A 26,669-nucleotide genomic window follows, 5' to 3' on the forward strand; every position below is an offset into this window, starting at 1 on the left:
AAAAAGGAGAGTGAGAGAAAGAATGTGTGTATAAAAATAAATAACGGATGGGGTACGAGGGGGAGGTGCGGCATTAGCGGAAGTTAGAGAAGTCAATGTTCATGCCATCAGGTTGGAGTCTACCCAGACAGAATATAAGGTGTTGTTCCTCCAACCTGAGGGTGGCTTCATCTTTATAGTAGAGGAGGCCGTGGATAGACATGTCAGAATGGGAATGGGATGTGGAATTAAAATGTGTGTCCACTGGGAGATCTTGCTTTCTCTGGCGGACAGAGCGTAGGTGTTCAGCAAAGCAGTCTCCCAGTCTGTGTCGGGTCTCGCCAATATATAAAAGGCCACATCGGGCGCACCAGAAGCAGTATATCACCCCAGCCGACTCACAGGTGAAGTGTTGCCTCACCTGGAAGGACTGTTTGGGGCCCTGAATGGTGGTAAGGGAGGAAGTGTAAGGGCATGTGTAGCACTTGTTCCGCTTACAAGGATAAGTGCCAGGAGGGAGATCAGTGGGGAGGGATGGGGGGGACAAATGGACAAGGGAGTTGCGTAGGGAGCAATCCCTGCGGAATGCAGAGAGAGGTGGGGAGGGAAAGATGTGCTTAGTGGTGGGATCCCTTTGGAGGTGGCGGAAGTTACGGAGAATAATATGTTGGACCCGGAGGCTGGTGGGGTGGTAGGTGAGGACCAGGGGAACCCTATTCCTAGTGGGGTGGCAGGAGGATGGAGTGAGAGCAGATGCACTATCAACTCTGCTCTCAAACGCATCTCCCCCATTTCACGTACATCTGCTCTCACTCCATCCTCTATTTTTTTTACTGTGCCTATGGACTGTTCTTCATCAAATTATGGTATTGCTTGCACTGCTGTAACTATATGTTATAATTATGTGGTTTTGTCAATGTTAGTCTTTGATCTGTCCTGTTTTCTGTGATATCACTCCGGAGAAACATTGTATCATTTCTTAATGCATGTATGCATTTCTAAGTGACAATAAAAGAGGACTGAGTGTTCTCATAATCTTTAGTTGCTTTTTCTGTTAGTTTTTATAAATTTCTCAATCCTGTAACCTCCTACTAATTTTTGTTCTACTATATGCCCTCACTTTTGATTTATGTTGTCTTTGACTTCCATTTCCAACCATATTGTCTTATCATGCTTTAGAATACTTCTTTTTTGGGATATAGTTTTCCTGCACCTTCCAAATTCCTCCCAGAAATTCCAGCATTGCTTCTCTTCCATCAGCCCTTCTAGTGTCCCCTTCCAAGCAACTTTGGTCTGTTGCCCTATTATCCCTCTGTAATTCCCTTTACTCAATTAAAAGACTGGTATCTCCAACCTGAACTTCTCCTCAAATTGCGGGGTTAATTCTATCATATTATGATCACTGCATCCTAAGGTTCCCTTACCTTTACTATCTCATCAAATCCAGTTCATTACACAACATCCAGTTCAGAATAGCTGATACCTTAATGGGCTCAACTACAAGCTTCCCTAAAAAAGCCACTTCATAGGCATTCCTCAAACTCTCTCTCTTGTGACCCAGCACAAGCCTGATTTTCCCAGTCTACTTGCATATTGAAATCACTGATGATCATCATAACATTGCCCTTTGATATGCCTTTTCTATCTCCTGTTGTAATTTGTAGCCCACATCCTGGCTACTATTTGGAGGCATGCATATACTTCCCATCAGGGGTTTTTTACCCTTGAGTTTTGTAACTTGACCCACAAGGACTCAACATCTTTTGATCCAATCCTATGTCACCTCTTTCTTAGTATTTGACTTCATTTTTTTTTACCAACAGAGCCACACCATCCCTTCTGCCTATCTGCCTGTCCGTGCAATATAGCATGTATCCTTGGATATTAAGCTTCCAACTATAGTCTTCTTTCAGCAGCGTGATGCCTCCAATGTCACACCTACCAGTTTCTAACTCTGTTGCAGGATCATCTACCTTATTCCGTATACTGTATGTATTCAAGTAAGCCATCTTCAATCCTGGATTCATCACATTTTTTTTAGATTTGTCCCTCTGTTACACTGCAACTCATCCCACTAACTTCAATTTTACATTATCATCTGCCTGTCCTTCCTTACAATCTGACTACACCCTGTTTCTGTTTGTATACCAAATGCCCATCCTCAGCCCTATCAATCCAGTTCCCATTCCTTTGCCAAATCTGTTTAAACATTCTCCAACTGTTCTAAGCAAACCTGCCCGCAAAAATATTGATCCTCCTCGGGTTCGGGTGTAACCTGTCCCTTTTGTACAGGTCACACCTTCCTCAGCAGGGATCCCAATGATCCAGAAATCTGAAGCCCTGCCCCTTGCACCAGTTGCTCAGCCATGCATTCATTTGCCAAATCATCCTATTCTCATTTTCATCGGTGTGTAGCACAGGTAGCAATCCAGAGATTACTTCCCTTAAGGTCCTGCTTTTCAGATTTCTACCTTGCTCCCTAAATATTGTCTTCAGGCTCTCCTCCATTTTCCTACCGATGTCATTAGTACCAATATGTACCAAGACTTCTGGCTGCTCACCCTCCCCCTTTCAAATGAAGTTTGATTCCTGAATCAAAATCAGCTTGTGGAACCAATGGATAAACAATATGAAATATTGGGGCAGTCCATTAAACCTACAGAGAAGTATTCCATCAGATTCCTCCACCCTCCCTCCATCCCAATGGAAGGAACTGACCCATTTGCAAATATCTTTGGTGTAAGACAATGAGATCTGGTCTGATATCTATTTCTGTTACAGACATTGGTCTAATGAACTAAAAGAATGCAATATAGTAAATCTGAAGCAAAGGATATGTTATTAAATATGGGCTGAAAATTGTTTAATGGACAGAAAAAGCAATAAACAAGTCATTTTCAAGTCAGATAACTGTGTCTCATGGCTACCACAGGGAGTGCTGGTTGGGCTCAGAATTCATTCCAGTGCTTTGGATGTAGGATCAAGGGCAATGCGTCCAAGTTAGCTGATGTAACAAAGGGTCGTGAATTGGGAGGAGGATGCAAAAAGCCTTTGAGAGGACCCAGACAAGCTGAGCAAATGGTTAATTCTACAACAGCTTTGAGCTCAATTTGAGGCAGTCCCGCTGAAGTTATTTGAAAGGTCGTTGGTGCCAAACACTGAACAGAACTCATGTGAGTCAGTTGTTGCGTCCATTACCAACTTCAGGAGTTACGTTTGAACCATTGTTTAAAAGTTACGAAGATATATCCCAGGTTGTGTTTGTCAGTAAAGACAACTTATGGAAGGCATGCACTTTGCTCTGAAAATTGTGTAATGTTGAACCTGAGCGTTACTCTGCGTAAGAACCTGCATGGTCTATCATTTGATAAAACTGTCTGACATCTAACAAGCATTTTTGAAGAGCAGTCATCTCTCTTCAGTGTTCACTACTAATACATAAAACTCATTAAACACGACACCAATGAACTCATCACATATGCTGGTATTGTCAATTGTGAATGAGAAAAGTTCAAGCTGGGTAAAATGACTGAATCACAGTTCAAATGTCTGATTTTATTTGCTGACTTCAGACAGCTGGCGATTCAGACATTCACAAATGGCTCCTGGGCAGACTGGAGCAAGACCCTAATATGATTTTACAAGATGTCATTCAAGAATGTCAGCAGTTGAACAACCTGTAAAACAATTCCAACCTGATCAAACAGAACTATGTTAATACAGTTTCCAATGGCCCAGCTATCAAGACTCAGCAGGTCTCCAAGTGACTACACACAGATTGTTGGAACTGTGGTGCTTGGCATTATGGAAGAAACTGCCCATAAAGAAATACATTTGCAGCAAATGCCAATTCTGTGATCACAAAGAAGCCTTTTGATGTCCTTCACTGTCTTCCGGGCCAGTGAAACTCAAGGACAAAAAATTTCAAAAGCTGTCAGAATCGACAAGGAATTTAATGGTCACATTTAAAGTTGACTTCACCCCCAGAGAAAGTCCATCAATATATTTATCAACAATCAGTTGGTCAAGCTTCAGCTCTTTACAGTGTCAGACATCATTGCTATCTCCAAATACACATGGCACACAACTGGGTTCCCACCAGTCAAATCAATTAATCACTCTGCCTGCAGTGCATTGAGTGAAATACTCAAACTGATTGGTAAACTGCACTGCATGGTGAATCTAAAAGGTAACCAAGTCAACAGTGTGGGTTACTTAGCAGAGCAGCCAGATCTGAATGTCCTTGGCGTTGACAGGATGGACAAGCTTGAACTCTGGAGCATCTCTCTGCATGAGATCTGTACGAAGACTTTGGCTGTTCAAATCATTTCAGTTGCACCATTCACTATCAGTACGTGGGACCAACCGTGCTACACAGCAGTATTTCAAAAAGGTTCCGGTTGTTGCACCAAACTGCAAGCAGAACTCTCCATCTCCATCCAGACACAAAGCCAATCTCTGTCCTAAAATACTGGTACTATATGTTGCCTTACCAATCATGGAGCATAAGCTTGATTGCCTGCAACAAGCTCGTGTGATCAAAGCTGTCAAATATTTACATTGGGCAGCTCTAACAGTTATTATCAAGAAAGCCAAAGGTCGAGTAAGGTTGTGTGCAGACTTCCCCACTGGTCTCAGTGTGGCTCTGGAGACACACTAGTATCCAGTACCGGTACCGGCAGATCTGTGAAAAATTGAACAGTGGTCCCTACTTTGCAAAGTTTGACTTGGCTGAAGCCTATCTTCTGGTAGAAGAGGTGAAGAATTCACAGGAGCTTCTCACCATTACAACACACAAGGGGTTGTTTTCCTTCTATCATCTGCCTTTTGAGGTAAAGGAGGCTCCTTCAATTTTCCAACAGCTTATGGATACCATGCTGAGGGCTATTGATGGTGTTGCTGCTTACCTTGACATCATTGCAATGAGCACAGATCAGACATAACTATCTGAATACTTGGAGCACACTTTTAAGAAACAACAAGCCTTTGTATTGTGACTTTGGGCTTAAAAATGCAGCCTCCTGATGTCTTCATTCAAGTATATGGGATTCGTTATTGATGAGCATGGTCATCGCCCAGATCCCAAAAACATCACTGCTATCTTAAAAATGCCTTCCATCAGATATCAGCACTCTACGATAATTTTCGGACATCATCAGTTATTATTCAGCATTTCTCTCAGCAATGCACCAGCTGAGTGAGTCAGTCAATGCCCTGCTCAACAAGGATATTGTCTAAACTATATAGTCTAAAGAGGCTTTTGATCAGGTGAATAATGTGCTATCATCTGATCGTCTCTTGATGCATTTCAACCAGAGTTGCCAATCGCTGTCATGAATGATGGATCCAACAATGGGTTTGGAGCTGTCATATCCCATATCTTTCCTGATGGCTTCAATAACACTGTCATGCATGCGGCTAGATCACTGACTGCAGCTGAAGGTAACTACGGACAAATCAAGAAAGAAGCCTTATGAATCATATTTGCTGTAAAGAAATTCCACAATATGCTTTATGGCAGACACTTCACTCTCCTTACTGATCACAAGCCACTGTCGTCCACCTTTGGATCTAAGAATGGCATCCTGGTAGATGCAGTTAACAGTCTACAAAGGAAGGCAACAATATTTTTAGCCTACAATTTTGAAATGCACATCAAACTAAGGCAGATGCCTTTCCAGATTTATGAATGAACAGGTTACTGTAAACAAAGACAGACTCATGGCTGTAATTTCAGTGGATTCTGAAGTCCACCAGGTTGTATGAGATGCTATTGATGGTTTTCTGGTCATGCTAGACAAGATCAGAGCAGAAATGTCTGCAGATTCTCTTCTTCAGCGTATCTCCAGATCTGTCATTGATGGATGGCGGATCAAGGTTGAGGAAGATGCTGTACCCTTTCACCAAAGTCATACATCACTCTCAACATCTTGAATGTCCTTTGGGTAAACTACTTAAATAGCCGTGCTTTGAGATGTACAGTTGAGTTTTAAGTTTGAGATTTTGCAGTTGCGTAGTTTTACAGGATAAAGAAGTATTTCAAGTTCTGGCCTTGTTCTATCTCCTGACATTTGGGTTCATCCATAGTTAGTGGTGAGTGAACATAACAGATACTATAGAGGCAATGTGAGAAAGTTTATTTCCTGGATAGGACATTTATGCTATGTCACAACAAAGGACACTGCAATTGATTTTGGATGCTCTCACAGATGGGCAGCTGAAAGGGGATATGAAAATGCACACATTCTAGCCAATTAAGATTTCTGGTAATTATATTTAATTTTCTTCTTTGTGTGACAGTCTTGACTGAAGCTCAGTGACAACACTCCCTGCTTTAGAGGGCAACCATATGAAACAGCTCTTCTTCTACCTTGATGACTCAGCTGATCTGCCACTGGTCCTTGGCCTTCTATGACCATTTTCACACAACCCATGGACCGGTTGGTTCTGAAAGACGCTCCAAGAGTGGGGACTGGCATGCCTATCTACCTGCCTGAGCCCTTTTAGCATTTCCCTTCCTAAGCCAACTGCTAGTGTGGACCCTACTGGCAGTCCAGCTGAATATGCTGACCTTCTTCATGGCTTCAGTAAGAAGAAGGCCACATCTCTACCTACACATTGGCTGTACAACTCCATCATTGACATCTTACCTGGGTCTAGACCTCCTCAAGGCTGTCTGTTTTCTCTCACTTGTCCTGCAATGGTGGCCATGGAAGAATACATCATGGAGGCATTGGGCTTAGGATTTATCTGCTCAACTACCTCACAAGCAGGGACAGGCTTCTTTTCGTGAGCAAGAAGGACAGCAAGTTCCATCCCTCATTGATTATTGGCTCCTCAATAACATCATGGTGAAGAACCACGTCCCTCTTCCCCTGCTGTGTTCTGCATTTGAACATCTCCAGGAAGCAACTATATTTTCTAAGATTGATCTGCATAATTCCTACAAGTACTGTAGATTCACATCCAAGGAGGGGACTAGTGCAAGGCAACTTTCAATACCCCTTCTGGCCCCTATGAGTACCTTGTGATGTCCTTTGATCTGGCCAATGCCCGTGCTGTTTTTCGTGTCCTGGTCAATGACATTTTCTGGAACATATTGAATCAATTTGCTTTTGTGTATTTGGATGACATTCTTATCTATTCCCACTCTCACCAGGAGCATGTCCAGCATGTTTGGAAGGTTCTCAGACTGCTCCTTGAGAACAAACTTTACCCCAAGCCAGTGAATTTTAAGTTCTACAAGGAGCGGGTGTCGTTCTTGTGTTACATCCTCACCCCTTCCAGTGTTCAAATGGACCCATGTAAAGTTCAAGCAGTCACAGAGTGGCCCTGACCAACTATGGTGTGGCGCTTCATGGGGTTTGCAAACATTTATCACCATTTGTCAAAAACTTCAGTTTCATCACTGCTCCCATAAATGTACACGTCAAGAAGGCTTCTGCAGGATTCTACTGAACAAGTGAAGCAAGCCAAGCATTCTCAGACCTAAAGAGATGCTTCGCCAGTGCCCTAGTGCTACAACATCCAGACTCATCCCGTCCATTCATCATCGAGGTTGATGTACCTGATCTTGGCATTGGAGCTATACTCTCTAAGTGCTCTTCAGTAGATTATCAGCTGTATTCCTGTGCTTTTCTTTCCCATTGCTTGACACCAGCAGAGTTTAACTATGATGTCAGGAGCAAAAACGTCTGGCTGGAGGGAGCAAAGTGCCCCGTTCTAGTATGGACAGATCACAAAAACCTCTCCTATATTCGTGATAGCATGTGACTCAACTCCAACAAGCCTGTTGGGCTCTTTTCTTCACCCAGTTAAATTTCGCACTCACCTACTGTCCTGGCAGCAAGACTACGAAGACTGATGCTCTCTCCTACCAGTCTGACATCTCTGATAACAACATTAATCTAGAGCCCATCCTTCCCTGCAGATGCATCGCTTCTATATTGATTTGGGAAATAGATACAGAAGTGAAGGTTACCCAGCAGTCAATTCCAGGCCTAGGTGGCGACCTCCCAATCAGCTCTTTGGCCCAGACACTGTGTGCCCCAGAGTGTTGGAGTGAGGTCACTCCTCCCACCTGGTGGGGCACCTGGGGATTCAATGGACCCTGGAATTTATAAAGAGATGATTTTAGTGGCCACCTATGCCTCAAGATGTCCACAACTTCATCTCTGTCTGTCCCACTAGTTCCTAGAACAAGACGTCATATCAGTGCCCTGCTGTTCTGCTCTGCCCACAGCCTGTGCCTCACCACCTCTGGCCCCACCTCTTGGTGGGCTGGTCTGCCTCCGTCAGATGGGGAAACTATCATTTTGGTAGTTGTGAACCAGTTCTCTAAAGCAGCCTACTTTATTGTTCACCCCAAGCTTCCGTCAGCTCAGGAGACCGCCACCCTCATGGTTCAGCATGTGTTCAGGCTGCATGGCTTTCCTCAGGACAGACTCACAATCCTGTTTTTGAAATATCCTACCAACCCTGCTTTGCCTTGTCTCATCCAACCATTATGCTATGAGGAGAGATGAAGTTGGCTGCGCCTATATTACACAGACTCCAGCAGATTGAGTGGATGAGACCAATGGAAGGTCCAACGGTCAAGAAGGCGGTCTCTGCTAGCATCGTGGAATGTGTAGAGCAGGACAATACACAGAAGACGTCCTGGTCATCCACTGTGCCTAGTCTCATCTCCAGCCGTCTCGGCTCTGTCTTGCCACTGGATCCAGATGGGAATTGGGAAGAGAGAGTGAGGCTGACGCTGCGCAACTCTCCCTCACTTAAATCTAAATCACGTGCTAGTCTTGACATTATCATAATGGTGTCGAGGTCCTCATCGACGTCGACGATGGACGAACGCAAATTACAGAGAGTCTATCAGAATAAAGGGAGAATATATTGAAACATGCAAAATTCTTATGGGGCTTAACAGGTAATTGTTAACAGGTGATGTCTCCTCTGGCTGGGATTTTTTGAAGCAATGATCAAAGTCTCAGAATAAGCGGTCAGCTATTCAGGACAGAAATGAGAAGAAATTTCTTCACTCAGTGTGTAATGAATCTTTGGAATTCTCTACAAAATAGATTTGTAGATGCTTATTTGCTGAGTATATTCAAGACAGAGATAGTTTTTCAAGGTGGTTACCAGGAAACTTGAAGGAAATGCAGTGCACATTGTCTATATCAACTTCAGCAAGGCCATTGACAAAGTGCCAGAGAGGAGGGTGCTCCAGAATGTTCAGTCACTTGTCATTCAGGATGAGGTAGTGAATTGGATTCAGCATTTGCATAACAGGAGAAACCAGAGAGCGGTAGCAGATGGTTGCCTTTCTGTCTGGAGGCCTGTTATATAGTGCTGTGTCGCAGAGATCATTGCAGCGTCCACTCTTGTTTGTCATCTATATTAATGATTTGGATGATAATGTTGTAAAGTGGATCAGCAAGTTTGTGGATGATACCAGGACTGGGGGTGTAGTGGACAGGGAGAAGGCTATCAAAGCTTCCAGTGTGATCTGGACTAGATGGAGAAATGGGGTGAAAAATGGGAAATGACACTTAATGGAGACAAGTATGAGCTGTTGAACTTTGGGAAGACAAGCCAGGGCAAAACATACACAGTGAATGATAAGGCATTGAAGAGTGTGGTAGAGCAAAGTGATCTGGGAATACAGACCCATACTTCAATGAAAGTGGGGTCACAGGTATATCGAGAAGAGAGCTTTTTGCACAGTGGCCTTCGTAAATCAAAGTATTAAATACAGGAACCCCTCCATTAGGTGTTGTTGATTGAACCGAATTCTTCATGTTCGCAAATGAACTGTGTGTGTCTGTGTGAAAGAGAGAAAATGGAAAGCAATTGGCTGAGAAACAAAAGCAAAATGAACCAATTATTTTCCTCATTGTTTGCAGTGTCATTGAGATGTCATTGGTGTGCTACTGATGTACTAGATGCTTTTGACTAAGTGCAATATTAAGCATCAAAATGGCTTTACTGTTTCTAGTGCTGATTGCATGGCAATGGAGAAAAAGCTAAGTAAGGGCAAGGGTCAACTTTCCACCAATTTTACCATCAGAAAGCCTAATTCAGCCAATAAGCAAAGTGTGATTACTTTAATAAATCATAGAATCTTAACTAAGTGATAAAATAAACTAAAAACTTAATCAGGATATTTATCGGTAAAAGCTCATATATTACAAAACTGGCTCTTGACGCTACTTTCCTCTGCAGTTGCCTGAGTGTTTCCAGCTGCTTAAAGTGAACAGCCTCAGTTTCCTGGATGAACACTTGCCAGTTGTTCTTTATTTTACTCTGTGTTGCTGCTTGGAGGATGTGGGCGATAATTTGCTCAGCATGTCCAATAGACTACTCTCAAATGAGTGTGCCTGCTTCCCTTGCTTTTGAGGCCAGCAGTGTATGTATATATATATGTAATAGGCCAACTCAAACACTAAACGGCAGGAAAAACTGAAAAAAAAATCCCTAACTAAGCAAATGGTCAGCAGTCCTTGGATCAACATACTTTCCATGCAGTTTTATTGATTGGAAAAATAGAGTTTACTTCATTTTTGCACCATTTTCTATATTTTATTCTATTCTATAATTCTGCATTGTATTTACTTGTTTTTGTCATATTTAGGTCTTCTTAGCTCCTGTAGTTCTGAATGAGTTCATTCATGCTAAGGTTCACCCATAAACAGCAGTAATCCTCCCATACCTAATAGCGTGCTTTCAATCGTTTAAATAGGTGACCCCTCTAACCTTTCATCTCCTTGACCTTCCAGATCTCTTGTTTGTTAGGAGATCTTCATTCTTGCTTGGCAAATCTCTAGTGTCATTTATCCCAAGAGCTACTGCGATTCTTGCCCTCTTCATGTTTAGAGAATTGGGCACCTGATTTTCCCTTTACAGAGAAGGTCAGTGGGTGGGATTAGTTCCCCTGGGAAATTCCCTCATTAATGTCTTGGGTTGAAGTAACAGTCCAAAATAACAACTGCCATCTTTCTTCACAGTATATTGATGGGAGACTTTTCCTTTGATTTTATTTGGTAGGAACCTTTGATGCCTATTTCAGTCAGTTTTGTCCAGAAGTTAAGACCAGTCATTCTCACCTTACCTCTCAATGTCATTTCCTCCGTCTATGTTTAGACCAAGACTGAAATGACAGAATCCAAGCTGAGCAAAGAATATGCGGCAAAGTGTCAACACGTGAGAAGCTGGATAATTACAGAAAGATCAAAGAGGAAGTGGAAAAGGAAATAAGAAAGGCAAAAAGAGATCATAAGACTGGCAGCAAATGTAAAGGGGAATCTAAAAAGTATTCTATGGGCATTTGAACAAAAAAAGGCACTTAAGAAAAATAAGTGGCAAATGCTACAGAATCATATCATCAGGTGCAAGAACTGTTATTTCCTTTCAACTATTCAGTTCTTGAACCAACTGCACAACCCTAATCACAACCTCAGTACGGTAACACCTTGACCACCCTGCACTACAATAAACTTTGTGGATTTTTTGTTTTAATTGTGTTCTTTCTTTCCTGTGTAATTGTATACAATTTATATCTCATTTGTGTTTTTCCTGTGAATGTTGTCTTGAATGCTTTGTGTCTACGATGTTGCTGCAAATAGATTTTTCATTGTACCTAGTAATACATGAACTTGTGCAGGTGTACTCAATGTACTCAATGTTTGACTTTGTCGTTGGAACTGATCATAGAATAGAAAGGAAAACTCTGCCAATTGAGGGATGCTGCAGGAGGTCTGGAAAATTGCAACCACCATACCTTTGATTGAAAAGTGAGAGTCTAATTTTATGATAGGGTAAGTTCTGGACTCAATAATTGAGGAAACAATTAGTAGTGACCTGGGAATGTGTCCGTTGATTGATATTGACATGCATAGATTTGTTAAACACAAATTGTGTATAACTAATGATAATAGTTTCTTTTCACTGATATAACAAAGAGAAATATGTCTGTGCTGGTGACTTCCAAAAGGTGACACCCAAAATGATCATAGAATAATAGGAGCTATAGTAGGGGTGATAAAAGTTAGCTAAGGAACAGGATACAAAATTAATGGTGAAAAATTGATTCTCATATCAGAAAGGAAAATGCAGCACAGTTCGCACTGTGACCAGTTGAAAAACATTAATAATCTGATGTTGATTTTACAGGTTAAAGGACGGTGGAGGAATCACAGTGATATAATGCAGTTACACCAGTTTGGAAACTGTGCCATCAGGCTAAAGGACAGTTCATACCTCACTGTTATAAGACAATTAAATGTTTTCCTTGTATAGTAAGATGGATTCTTGTCCTCACAATTAATCTCATTATAGTCTTCCACCTTATTGTCTACCTGCACTGCACTTTCTCTGTAGCTGTTGCCTTTTATTCTGCATTCTGTTATAGTTTTTATCTTGTACTATCTCGATCTACTATGCAATGAATTGCTCTGTATTGATAGCATGCAAGATAAACTTCACACTGTACCTTGGTACATGTGACAATAATAAACAAATTCCAATTCCAGTTCCTGGCCCTCTCTTCTACATGTCTTATTGAACCAATTTTTCATCCCCAGTCCTGACGGAAGTGGTAGAATTGGTGTATTGAGATCGTAGTAGAATACAATTTGACTACTACTGAAGTTCCAGAAGACTTCATGGTTGTTCAATATTGTACTGTTAAATTCGTTACCACTTCGGTAAAGCTATGTAGCACCTGGATCATTATATGAAAATGAGGGGGGTGAAGTGAGGAAATAGGAAAATGAAGAGGTGATATATAGGAGTTACGAGGAGCTTGTCACCCTTAACTTGCAGGAGGCAGGTACCTGGTTGACTTTCTGGAGAGGAAAGGGGAATAGGCTGCCAGTCCCAAGTACCCCTGTGGCTGTTCCATCAATAATAAGTATGCCACTTTGGATACTGTTGGGGGGGCGGGGGCACGGTGCAACCTGATCTCTATAACCTGAGAATAACTCTGTGGCTCAGAAGGGAACTGGGTAGGTGTGCAATGTTGATAGGGGATTCCATAATTAGGGGAGAAGACCGCAGATTCCGTGGACGTGAAAGAGACTCCTGACTGGTAGGTTGCCTGCCAGTTGCCAGGGATGTCTCAGATCAGGTCCAGAACCTTCTAAAGGGCGAGGGTGAACAATTGAAAGTCAAGGTACATATTTGTACTGTAGGTAGGAAAACCAAGGAGGTCCTGAAGAGATAATATAAGGAGTTGGGTAGAAAGCTGAAAAGCACGTCCTCCAGAATAGTAATCCATGCATTGTTGTCTGTATCATGCGCCACTGAGGGTAAAAATAGGATGATTTGGCAGATGAGTCTGTGGCTGAAGAATCGGTGCAGGGGGCAGGGTTTCAGATTTCTAGATCATTGGGATCTCCTCTGGGGAAGAAATGACCTATACAAAAAGGATGGCTTACACCTGAAGCTCAGGGGCACCAATATCCTTCCACAATTTCTAGAAGAATCGCCAGGATCCTGAAGAAATACAGGATTAATACCATCCACAAGCCCATATAGAAGCTCAAATCACAGCATATGTGGTCAATGATGACCTGGGACTCAAGACGGCTGATGTTTACAAGGTTCCCTGTGAGTGTGGAGCAGCGTTTATCGGCCAGATGGAATGCATGGTGGAAATCCGCATCAAGGACCACAGGAGGTGTATCTGCCTGGGTTACCCGGAGAAATCAGCGGAAGCACAACACTACATTTGCAATGTCCATGGGATTGACTTTGATGGCACAAAACTACTGTGCTGGGCCAATGGCTTTTGGGACCACCTGGTGAAGGAAGCCTTTGAAATAAAACGAGAGGAAAAGAATTTTAACAAAGACAAAGGTCTCGCTCTAAGTAAGAATTGAAATTTGATTGCAAACAATGTGGACAGTGGAAACCTGATGGGATGAAGACTAACTGATCAGAAGGGATGGAAAACGGGGGTATAAATACCATCGGACTAGACATGCCCAGGCATCATCCCTGATGAAGATGGCAGAGTTCATCATTCACATGTTAGTTAAAATCAATACTTGTACCCAGCTGGAAGGCTGAGAACAGTTTATTCATTATCCAAGGATACACTTTGTATTGAAAGGACAGGCAGATAGGCAGAGGGTGTTGGGTGCGTGGCACTGTTGGTAAAAAATTAAATCAAATCCTTAGGAAGAGGTGACATAGGATCGGACGATATAGAATCCTTGTGGGTAGATTTAAGAAATTGCAAGTGTAAGAAGACCCTGATGGAGTTATATATAGGCCTCCTAACAGTAGCCTGGATGTGGGCTACAAATTACAACAAGATATTAAAAAGACTTGTAAAATTAGCAATGTTGTGATAGTCAAGAGTGATTTCAATATGCAGGTAGACTGGGAAAATTAGGTTGGTCCTGGATCCCAAGATATGGAATTTCTAGAATGCCTATGAGATGGCTTTTTAGAGCAGCTTTTGGTTGAACCTCATTGACGAATGACAGTTCTGGATTGGTTGTTATGTAATGAACCAGATTTGATTAGAGAGCCTAAGGTAAGGGAAGGCTTAGGAGCCAGTGATCAATATAGGATCCCTGCTAAGGAGAAACTAGAATTGGATGTAACAGTATTATAGTGGAGTAAGGGGAATTACAAGGACATGAGAGAGGAGCTGGCCAAAATTGTTTGAAATGGAACACTAGCAGTGATGATGGCTAGAGTATCAATGGCTGGAATTTCCAGGAGCAAATCAGAAGGTGCAGAGAAAAGAGATCCCAAAAATGAAGAAATATTCTAAAGGAAGAATAAGGCAACTGTGGCTGAGAATGAAAGTCAAAGACGACATAAAAGCAGAAGGGAGGGCATATAATATAGCAAAAGTTAGTGGGAAAGTAGAGGATTGGTAAGCTTTTAAGAACCAACAGAAGGTAACTAAAAAGCCATAGAGAGGGAAATGATGCTCTATGAAGATAAGCTAGGTAATAATATAGCTAATATAGAAGAGGATACAAAAAGCTTTTTTTCAGATATATAAAGAGTAAATGAGAAACGAGAATGGATATCAGACAGCTGAGAAAATACTGGAGAGGTCAGAATCAGAATCAGAATCAGAATCACGTTTATTATCACCGGCATGTGACGTGAAATTTGTTAACTTAGTAGCAGCAGTTCAATGCAAGATATAATATAGAAGAAAAAAATAAAATAATAATGATACTAATAAACAAATAACTAAGTCTTATTCAGTATACTTTATACAGTATAGGCATATTGAATAGATTAAAAATCGTGCAAAAAAAAAGAAAGTTACTGTCTCAGGGTTCAATATCCATTTAGGAATCAGATGACAGAGGGGAAGAAGCTGTTCTAGAATCGCTGATTGTGTGCCTTCAGGCTTTGTACCTCCTAAAGAAAAGGGCATGCCCTGGGTGCTGGAGGTCCTTAATAATGGATGCTGCCTTTCTGAGACATTGCTCCTTGAAGATGTCTTGGTTACTTTGTAGGCTAGTACCCAAGATGGAGTTGACTAGATTTACAACCTCCTGCAGCTTCTTTTGGTCCTGTGCATTAGACTCCCAACCCCCACCCCCCGCCCACCCACATACCAGATAGTGATGCAGCCTGTCAAGATGCTCTCCACAGTACATCTAAATAAGTTTTTGAGTGTATTTGTTGACATGCCAAATCTCTTCAAATTCCTAATAAAGTATAGCCATTGTCTTGCCTTCTTTATTACTACATCAATATGTTGGGACCAGGTTAGATCCTCAGAGACCTTGACACTCAGGAACTTGAAATTGCTCACTCTCTCCACTTCTGACCCCTCTGTGAGAACTGGTATGTGTTCCTTTGTCTTACCGTTCCTGAAGTCCACAATCAGCTCTTTCATCTTACTGACGTTCAGTGTCAGGTTGTTACTGCGGCACCATTCCACTAGTTGGCATATCTCACTCCTGTATGACCTCTCATCACCACCTGAGATTCTACCTACAATGGTTGTATCATCAGCAACTTTACAGATGGTAGTTAAGCTATGCCTAGCCACACAATCATGGGTATATAGAGAGTAGAGCAGTGGAGCTGAGCACATACCCCTGAGGTGCAGCAGTGTTGATTGTCAGCAAGGAGGCACAGATTGTGACCTTCTGGTTAGGAAGTTGAGGATCCAAATGCAGAGGGAGGTACAGAGGCCCAGGTTCTGTAACTTTTCAATCAGGATTGTGGGAATGATGGTATTAAATGCCGAGCTATAGTCGATGAACAGCATCCTGACATAGGTGCTTGTGTTGTCCAGGTGGTCTAAAGCCGTATGGAGAGCCATTGAGATTGCATCTGCCATTGACCTATAGTGGTGTTGGGCAAATTGCAATGGGTCAAGGACCTTGCTGAGGCAGAGAGTTCATTCTAGTTATGACCAACCTCTCAAAGCATTTGATCACTGTAGATACAAGTGCTACCAGGTGACAGTCATTAAGGCAGCTTATGTTATTCTTCCATAGTGGGAACTTCTGCCCATAACAGGGAGAGGTTGAAAATGTCAATGAATACTCCAGCCAGTTGGTTGGCACAGGTTTTCAGAGCCTTACCAGTTACTCCATTGGGACCTTCTCTTTGCGAGGGTTCACTCTCTTTAAAGAGAACCAAACATCGGCCTCTGATTCAGAGATCACAGGCTCATCAGGCGCAGAGGGATCTTCACAGCTGTAGTTGTGTTCTCCCTTTCAAAGCAGGCATAGTAGGTATTGAGTTCATCTGGTAGTGAAGCATTGCTGCCATTCATGCTATTGGGTTTAGCTTTGTAGGACGTAATGTCTTGCTACCCTGCCAGAGTTGTCGTGCATCCGATATCACCTCCAACCTCATATAAAATTGTCTCTTTGCCCTTGAAATAGCCCTCCGCAGATCATACCTGGTTTTCTGGTACAGGCCTGGGTTGTCAGACTTGAATGCCACAGATCTAGCCTTCAGCAGACGACGTACCTCCTGGTTCATCCACAGCTTTTGCTTTGGGAATGTACAGTAAGTCTTTGTAGGCACAGACTCATCCACGCAGGTTTTAATGAAGTCGGTAACAACTGCAGCATACTCATCCAGATTCAAAGATGAATCCCTGAATACAGTCCAGTCCACCGATTCAAAGCAGTCCTGTAGGCGCTCCTGTGCTTCCCTTGTCCAAACCTTCTTGGTCCTCACTACTGGTGCTGCGGTCTTCAGTCTCTGCCTATACTCAGGGAGTAGAAGTACAGCAAGGTAATCAAACTTCCCAATGTGAGGGCGTGGAATAGCACAATACGCAATCTTGATGGTGGTGTAGCAATGATCTAGTGTGTCATTTCCTCTGGTATTACAAGTGATCTGTTGATCGTAGATGCTTAGTGACTTTTTCCAGACTGGCCTGTTTAAAATCTCCCAAAACAATGCTGAAGGCATTAGGGTGCGTTATTTTGTGTGTGTTGACCCCATTACTCAGATCATCTAAAGCCTCATTGATATTGGCCTGACATGGAATGTAAACTGCTACCAAAATGGCACCAGAGAACTCCCGTGGTAGGTAAAAAGGATGGAATTTAACTGCTACATATTCCATGTCTGGTGAGCAGAATTGGGACAGCAGTGATATATTTGTGCACCAAGAAGAGTTGACCATGAGGCATACTCCTCCACCTCTGCTTTTGAGAGACTCTATAGATCTGTCCTAGTATAGTAAACCCATCGATCTGAATTGCAGCATCTGGTACAGAAGGGGTTAACCAGGATTCCGTGAAACGAAGGACCAACGCGGTCCTAATGTCCCTCCGAGTCAGCACCCTACCTTTTCCACCAGAGACTGCATGTTTGCCAGCAAGATAGTCAGTTTTGGAAGTTAAAAACACACTTGTAACGCTGATCTACAGCCATACTTCTTCTGTGGGTGCTTCTGTGCACAGTCAGAGTTGTTTCCATCAGTTTTAAGCAGCGATAGTTCATTTAAACGCATTAAGACATCTTTGTTGACTGTACTGACCTTGTGCTTTTTAGCTGTATCAGGGTGAAACGAGAATATTTAATTGTATCCATTGAGAGTACTGCTGCTACTTGAGTTGCCCCTAGGCGGCCCAGAAGTCAAAACTGTAATAGGGGCAAAGAATTGGTGGACGAACTTCATACGTATTCTGCATCAGTCTTCATTGTGGAAGACACTAGCAGAATGCCAAAAATGGAGGAGTGTCAGGGGGCAGAAGCGAATGCCATTGTTATTACTAAGACCAAAAGACCATAAGACATAGGAGCAGAATTAGGTCATCTGGCCCATCGAGTCTGCTCCGCCATTCAATCATGGCTGATCCTTTTTTAAATCACCTCCTCAACTCCAGTTCCCATCCTTCTCCCCATAACCTTTGATGCCATGTCCAATCAAGAACCTATCAATCTCTGCCTTAAATACACGTAATGGTCCGGCCTCCACAGCTGCATATGGCAACAAATTCCACAAATTCACCACCCTTTGGCTAAAGAAATTTCTCTGCATCTCTGTTTTGAAAGGGTGCCCCGCTGTCCTGAGGCTGTGCCCTCTTGTCTTATACTCTCCCACCATGGGAAACATCCTTTCATCATCTACTCTGTCTAGATCTTTCAACATTCGAAAGGTTTTAATGAGATCCCTGCTTATCCTTTTGAATTCCAGCAAGTACAGACCCAGAGCCATCAAACGTTCCTCATATGATAACCTTTTCATTCTTGGAATCATCCTTGTGAACCTCCTCTGGACCCTCTCCAATGCCAGCACATTTTTTCTAAGATCAGGGGCCCAAAACTGCTCACAATACTCAAGGTGAGGCCTTACCAGTGCCTTATAAAACCTCAGCATCACATCCTCGCTCTTGTATTCTAGACCTCTTGAAATGAATGCTAATATGGCATTTGCTTTCCTTACCAATGATTCAACCTACAAGTTAACCTTCAGGGTGTTCTAAACAAGGACTTCCAAGTCCCTCTGCATCTCAGATTCCTGGATTTTCTCCCCGTTTAGAAAATTATATCCACACTTATTTCTACTACCAAAGTGCATGACTATGCATTTTTCAACAGTGTATTTCATTTGGCACTTTCTTACCCATTCTCCTAATCTGTCCAAGTCCTTCTGTATCCTACCTGTTTCCTCAATACTACCTTCCCCTCCACCAAATCTTCGTATCATCTGCAAACTTTGCAACAAAGCCATCTATTCCATCATCTAAATCATTTCTATACAGCATAAAAAGAAGTGGTCCCAACACTGACCCCTGCGGAACACCACTAGTCACTGGCAGCCAACCAGAAAAGGATCCATTTATTCCCACTTGCTGCCTCCTACCAATCAGTCAATGCTCTAACCCTGTTAGTAACTGTCCTGTAATACCATGGGCTCTTAAATTGGTAAGTCAAAGACCTTCTGAAAGTCCAAATATACAACATCCACTGCATCCCCCTTATCCGTCCTACTTGTAATCTCCTCAAAGAATTCCAACAGGTTCGTCAGGCAGGATATTCCCTGAAGGAAAGAAAAAGGTGCTTATGAGCTGAAAGATCTGAAAGTTGATAAATGAAGATGGACTATACCCATGGTTCAGAAAGAGGTAGCTGAAGAGATTATGGAAGCATTTGTAATGATCTTTCAGGAATCACTAGATTCTGGAATGTTTCCTGAAGACTGGAAAATTGTAAACGTCATTTTATTCTTACAGAAGGGAAGGAGGCAGAAGAAATGAAATTATAGGCCAGTTAGCCTGACTTCAGAAGATCTGGAGTCTATTATTATGGATGGGGTTTTGGGATACTTGAAGGCACATGACAATATAGGCCAAAATCTGCATGGTTCCCTTAAGGGGAATTCTTGCTTAACAAATTTCTTGGAAGTATTTGAGGTAATAGCAGGCAGCATAGGCAGGATGTTGTTTATTTGGATTTTCAGAATGCACTTTGACAAGGTGCCACACATGAAGCTGCTTAACAAGTTAAGAGTACATGGTATTAGAGGAGAGATACTAGCACAGGGAGAAGATTGGCAGGAAGCAAAGAGTGGGAATAAAGGAGGCTTTTTCTTGTTGGCTGCCAGTGACTAATGTTGTTGTTATGACTGCTTCTTTCATGTCATATATCAAGGATTTGGATGAAGGAATTCATGTCTTTGTGGCCAAGTTTGCTGATGATACAAAGATAGATGGAGGGGCACGTTGTGCTGAGGGAGCAGGATGTCTGCAGAAGGACTTAGATGGATTAGGAGAATGGACAGAGAAGTGGCAGATAGAATATATTGTATGGAAGTGCATGGTCATGCACTTTAATAGTTGGAATAAAGGCATGGAGTACTTTCTAAATGGCAAGGAAGTTCAAAAATTAGAGGTGCAGATGGATTTGGGTGTCCTCACGCGGGATTCCATGAAGAGTAACTTGCAGATTGAGCTGGTGGTAATAAAGGCAAATGCAATGTTGGCATTCAATTCAAGAGAACTAGAATTCAAATGCAAGAGCGTAATGTTGAGGCTTCATAAAACATTGGTCAGACTGCACTTGAAGTATTGTAAGCAGTTTTGGTCCCCTTATCTAAAAAAAAGATGCGGTAGCATTGGAGAGAGCCCAGAGGAAGTTCACAAGAATGATCCCAGGAATGAAGTTCCTGGAATCCTAGAATTAACATATGAGGAGCCAGAGTTTGGTGAATCTGTGGAATTCATTGCCACAACCAGCTGTGCAGGCCAAGTCATTGGGTGTAAAGAGGAGGTCATTAGGATCTTATTTAATCAGAGTGCCATGGAGAAGACAAGAGAATGTGATTGAGAGGGATAATAAATCAGCCATGATCAAATGGTGGAACAGACTTGACGGGCTGAATAGCCTAATTCTGCTCCTGTGTTTTATGGTCATATGGTCTAAATCAGTCTGTGTCTCTACCAAAACTGAGCAAGGTGACTCCTATTAGAAGTGGCTGCAGCAGGTATATTGATAAGGGTTAGATCACTATGGCTTTTGGCTTGCGTTGACGTTCTCTCATCTCTTGCCACAGGCACTGGGACGTGTAACCCAGTATGTACTGTTGAGCATCCGTTGGTATTAAGAATTGAAACTCCCTGACTGCCATTATATTGCTATCCTCGTTTCTGCTTCCCAGCAGTGTAAAACATGTGGGAAGTGCTGAATTATCGGCTGAAGGAAGGCAGTAGGTGGTGATCAGCACGTTTTCCTGCCCATTCTGATTAATACCATGGTTTCAGAGTTAATCGTGAGGAATCCTGAGACCATTTCCTTTTATAATTGTAGCTCCGCTGAAGTGGGCTTCGGTGTTAACCATTTTGAAAGAATATTTCAGAATAAAGTTAATAGAACATGAAGAAGGCGGAGTTCCTGGGAATACTTTGAATCCAAGTTTTCCAAGGTTGCTGATTAACTCTGCCTGGTAGAGCAGCATGGTTTGTCTTTGATATTCTGCTGGTAATGCAGGCCGGCACTTCTGCTGTGCCTCCACAATGCTGGCTACCCATGCTAAACATTAAAATGATTTGACACCTCATTTAACTGTTGGACCTGTCAACATCGAGATGCCTGGTTCATTGCACATTAGCAGTTCACGTCTGATGAAGCTTCACCTACTAATCTCTTTTCCTTTCACTTCCTATATTTAAGCATGATATTTGAACCCTTAATCGCGATGAACAAATTGCTTGGATTAATTTCCTAAATAGCCTAAGAAATCATGAAAAACAGTCAGATCTCTGTGAGGAGTTTGCTATCACATGGAGAGCAATTCCAGCATCTGTAATCATTCCTCAAACCTTACATTTCTGGTAAATGACATCAGAATATATTACTGAACACTCTTCTGGGAAAGTCTATGATTAGAGGACACAGAACAGGAGAGAAGGTGCTGGCTATTTGGAGCTATAATAAACTGCCAGATGCTGAATATGGAGCAACAAGCAAAAAGCAGGAGGAACTCAGCAGGTTAGCAGCATCTGTGGAGGAAAACTGACAGTCATAGTTTCAGGTTGCGACCCTTCATCTGGAGTGAAAGATAGAAGGAAGGTGAAGAGAGCTGAAGGCAACAAAGGGCCGTAGATGATGGAATCTAATATGGGATCAAGTAAGCGAAGTGGGTGGGCAGTTTATAACAGTGAGGGACGGAGACCCAGTGGAAGGAATCTGTGGGTAATAGGCAGCTAGTGTGGATGAACAGGGAGATGGAGGGATGGGGTAGGTGTAGGAGGAACTGGGTGGATCAGGAGGAGAGAGAAAATTGACAGAGTGGGGGCAGTTTAACTGAAATTGGAGAACTCAATGTCCATGGCGTCAAGTTGAAACTACCCAGATGGAATAAAAGTTGCTGTTCCTTTGGGTGGTGTTTAACCTTACCCTCGTAGTGGATGAGGTTAAGGACAGATGTGTTAGCGTAAACGGAGTGGAGGGGAATTAAAATGGGTACTGATAGGGAACTCCAGACAGCAATACATGATATATCAAAATGTTTGGATATGGCCCAAATGTGGAGAGAGTGACACTGAAGCAGATCAACAGTTTACTGACTTTAATGAGAACTGTTGGCAGAATTTAAAAGAAAAGAAAAACAATAAACTCCAGGCCAACAGGGCCATTAACTAAAACTCTTAAATTGAAAATTAACGCCAACACTGCGGCTGGAAACAATAACTAATACTGAATGAATACTGCTACTTGACAGCATCAGTTGAAACAGTAGTCTTCTTTCTAGACAAGGATAAGGGTGAGCGGGGAAGATGAACATTGCTCTCCTTCTGGTCAAGTCTTAAGAAGACTACAATGAAAAGAAGGGAGTTAAGTACCACCATAATGGAACACTAATGAACTGGAAAGTGCATACTCATGAGCGCGATTATCGAACCTGTTGCCCAGCCTGCCTGTGTGGGCACGTAAACCCTGCAGTACAGTCCATGGCTGTGACACAATACACTGGAGGAACTCAGTGGGTCAAGTAGCATCCGTGGGAGAAAAGAAATTGTCAATGTCTCAGGACATGGTTTTGATGTAAGGTTTTGGCCCAAATCATTAAAAATTCATTTCCTAGAAAATTATGTTGCTTGGTCTGTTGAGTTCTTCCGGCAACTTGCTCCAGATTCCAGCATCTGCAGTCTCCATGGTGGATGGAGTGCAGTTGCTCAGCAAAGTAGCCATCCAGTCTGCATCTGGTTCTGTCGGTGTAGAGGAGATTGCATCAGGGCACCAAATGAAATAAATAAGACTGGTGGGGAAGCAGTGAAAGTCTGCTTCATCTGGAAGGGCTACTTAGAGCAAGGAGGTGCAATGACATGTTTTTCATATATACCCCCTATGGTTACATTGGAAAGTGCCTAGGAGGGGGTGGGAGAGAGATGGGTAGGAAGGGATGAATGGACTAAGGAGTTATGGAGTCTGGAAAACAGAAAGAGATGGTTGAATGAATACTGAATTATCCATCTTCCATTAACTGCTCACCTTCTGCCCCTTTTCTGTCTGCTCCTGAACTACCCCAGTTTCTCCCAAGCCTACCACAGCCCCCCATCACCATGTTTCCTCTCCTCCCCACCTCCATCCGCCTGTCACCCATTTTCCCCACCTTCCCACTTTCTGTCCTTATTTTGCTACATGGTCAGCTTTTCTTTCTTATCAGTTTCTACTTCTGCAGCCTGCTGTTGCCTCTATCTATGACTCTTGGCCTCTAATGCATTTTTCTGTCTTCTCTCCGATATTGGCCTATCATTCCCATCCTTCCTGAATCTTATAATCTGCTAGCTTTTGCTCCATACTTTCCTTTCACCTTTTTTGTGCTGCCTATCTCCCTGGTACCTTTCAGCTCAGAAGAAGAATCCTGACTCAAAATGTTGTTCCATTTTCCTCCAAAAATGATACTCGACCTGTTGAGATCCTCCCCTTTGGTAATTATCCTCTGTTCTTCCATCTAATAAGATTATAGCTGGTCTCTTGCCTCAGCACCACATTACTGGACTACCCTATATCCCTCGATTTCCTAAATATCCATAAATCTATTGATCTCTGTCTGTCCTGCATGCCTGCAGCAACTGAACCTCCAGAGTAAATGTGGGAGGAGAATTTGAAAGATTCACTATCTTTTAGGTTAAAAATTTGCATTCCACATTAACCCTTCTTTAGAGAATGTAAAGTTCTGGTCTCAGTACAACATCATCTTTACATCTGTGTACATAGAACCATAGAACCATAGAACCATAGAAACTACAGCACAGAAACAGGCCCTTTGGCCCTTCTTGGCTGTGCCGAACCATTTTCTGCCTAGTCCCACTGACCTGCACACGGACCATATCCCTCCATACACCTCCCATCCATGTATCTGTCCAATTTATTCTTAAATGTTAAAAAAGAACCCGCATTTACCACCTCGTCTGGCAGCTCATTCCATACTCCCACCACTCTCTGTGTGAAGAAGCCCCCCACTAATGTTCCCTTTAAACTTTTCCCCCCTCACCCTTAACCCATGTCCTCTGGTTTTTTTCCTCCCCTTGCCTCAGTAGAAAAAGCCTGCTTGCATTCACTCTATCTATACCCATCATAATTTTATATACCTCTATCAAATCTCCCCTCATTCTTCTACGCTCCAGGGAATAAAGTCCTAACCTATTCAACCTTTCTCTGTAACTGAGTTTCTCAAGTCCCGGCAACATCCTTGTAAACCTTCTCTGCACTCTTTCAACCTTATTTATATCCTTCCTGTAATTTGGTGACCAAAACTGAACACAATACTCCAGATTTGGCCTCACCAATGCCTTATACAACCTCATCATAACATTCCGGCTCTTATACTCAATACTTTGATTAATAAAGGCCAATGTACCAAAAGCTCTCTTTACGACCCTATCTACCTGTGACGACACTTTTAGGGAATTTTGTATCTGTATTCCCAGATCCCTCTGTTCCACTGCACTCCTCAGTGCCTTACCATTAACCCTGTATGTTCTACATTGGTTTGTCCTTCCAACGTGCAATACCTCACACTTGTCAGTATTAAACTCCATCTGCCATTTTTCAGCCCATTTTTCCAGCTGGTCCAAGTCCCTCTGCAGGCTCTGAAAACCTTCCTCACTGTCTACTACACCTCCAATCTTTGTATCATCAGCAAACTTGCTGATCCAATTTACCACATTATCATCCAGATCATTGATATAGATGACAAATAACAATGGACCCAGCAGTGATCCCTGTGGCACACCACTAGTCACAGGCCTCCACTCAGAGAAGCAGTTTTCTACCACCACTCTCTGGCTTCTTCCATCGAGCAAATGTCCAATCCAATTTACCGCCTCTCCATGTATACCTAGCGACTGAATTTTCCTAACTAACCTCCCATGCGGGACCTTGTCAAAGGCCTTACTAAAGTCCATGTAGACAATATCCACTGCCTTCCCTTCATCCACTTTCCTGGTAACCTCCTCGAAAAACTCCAACAGATTGGTCAAACATGACCTACCACGCACAAAGCCATGTTGACTCTCCCTAATAAGCCCCTGTCTATCCAAATGCTTGTAGATTCTGTCTCTTAGTGTTCCCTCCAATAACTTACCTACTGACGTTAAACTCACCAGCCTATAATTTCCCGGATTACTTTTCGATCCTTTTTTAAACAATGGAACAACATGAGCCACTCTCTAATCCTCCGGCACTTCACCCGTAGACAGCAACATTTTAAATATTTCTGCCAGGGCCCCCGCAATTTCAATACTAGTCTCCTTCAAGGTCCGAGGGAACACCCTGTCAGGTCCCGGGGATTTATCCACTTTAATTTTCCTCAAGACAGCAAGCACCTCCTCCTTTTCAATCTGTACAGTTGCCATGGTCTCACAACTTGATTCCCTCAATTCCATAGATTTCATGCCAGCTTCCTTAGTAAAGACAGGTGCAAAAAACCTATTTAAGTTCTCCCCCATTTCCTTTGGTTCCGCACAAAGCCGACCACTCTGATCTTCAAGAGGACCAATTTTATCCCTTACAATCCTTTTGCTCTTAATGTACTTGTAAAAGCTCTTTGGATTATCCTTCACTTGGACTGCCAAGGCAACCTCGTGTCTTCTTTTTGCCCTCCTGATTTCTTTCTTAAGTATTTTCTTGCACTTCTTATACTCCTCAAGCACCTGATTTACCCCCTGTTTCCTATACATTTCATAAAACTCCCTCTTCCTCTTTATCAGAGTTGCAATATCCTTTGAGAACCAAGGTTCCTTATTCCTATTCAATTTGCCTTTAATTCTCAATATCTCTCTATATCCATTGTAAGAATTCTGTTAAAATAGCATTTGAAAGTATTTTCTAGATTTTCTCCTGCCTTAGCTATGATTGCTTTTGGTCTTTCATGGTCACTTGGCCTTTGTTACTTGTTCAATGTCTTGTTCCCCAAAGTTATTCCTCAAAACCTAATGAGTCATCAGACTTCTGGAAATGAAGTCACAATAAAAGGGCCAGCCAATATCTAATTTTCATTGGGTATAAGACCATAAGATATAGGAGCAAAATTGGACCATTTGACATTGTGTCTGTTCTACCATTCAATCATGTCTGATTCTTATTCAACCCCATCCTTGCATATCCCTTGTTCCCTGTAACCCTCATACCCCTTACCAATCAAGAACCTATCAATCTCTGATTTCAATATACCCAGACCTGGTCTTCACAGCCCTTAATGACAATAATTTCCACATATTCACTATCATTTA

Source organism: Mobula hypostoma, chromosome 2 (genome assembly GCF_963921235.1).
Source record: "Mobula hypostoma chromosome 2, sMobHyp1.1, whole genome shotgun sequence".
NCBI lineage: Eukaryota > Metazoa > Chordata > Chondrichthyes > Myliobatiformes > Myliobatidae > Mobula > Mobula hypostoma.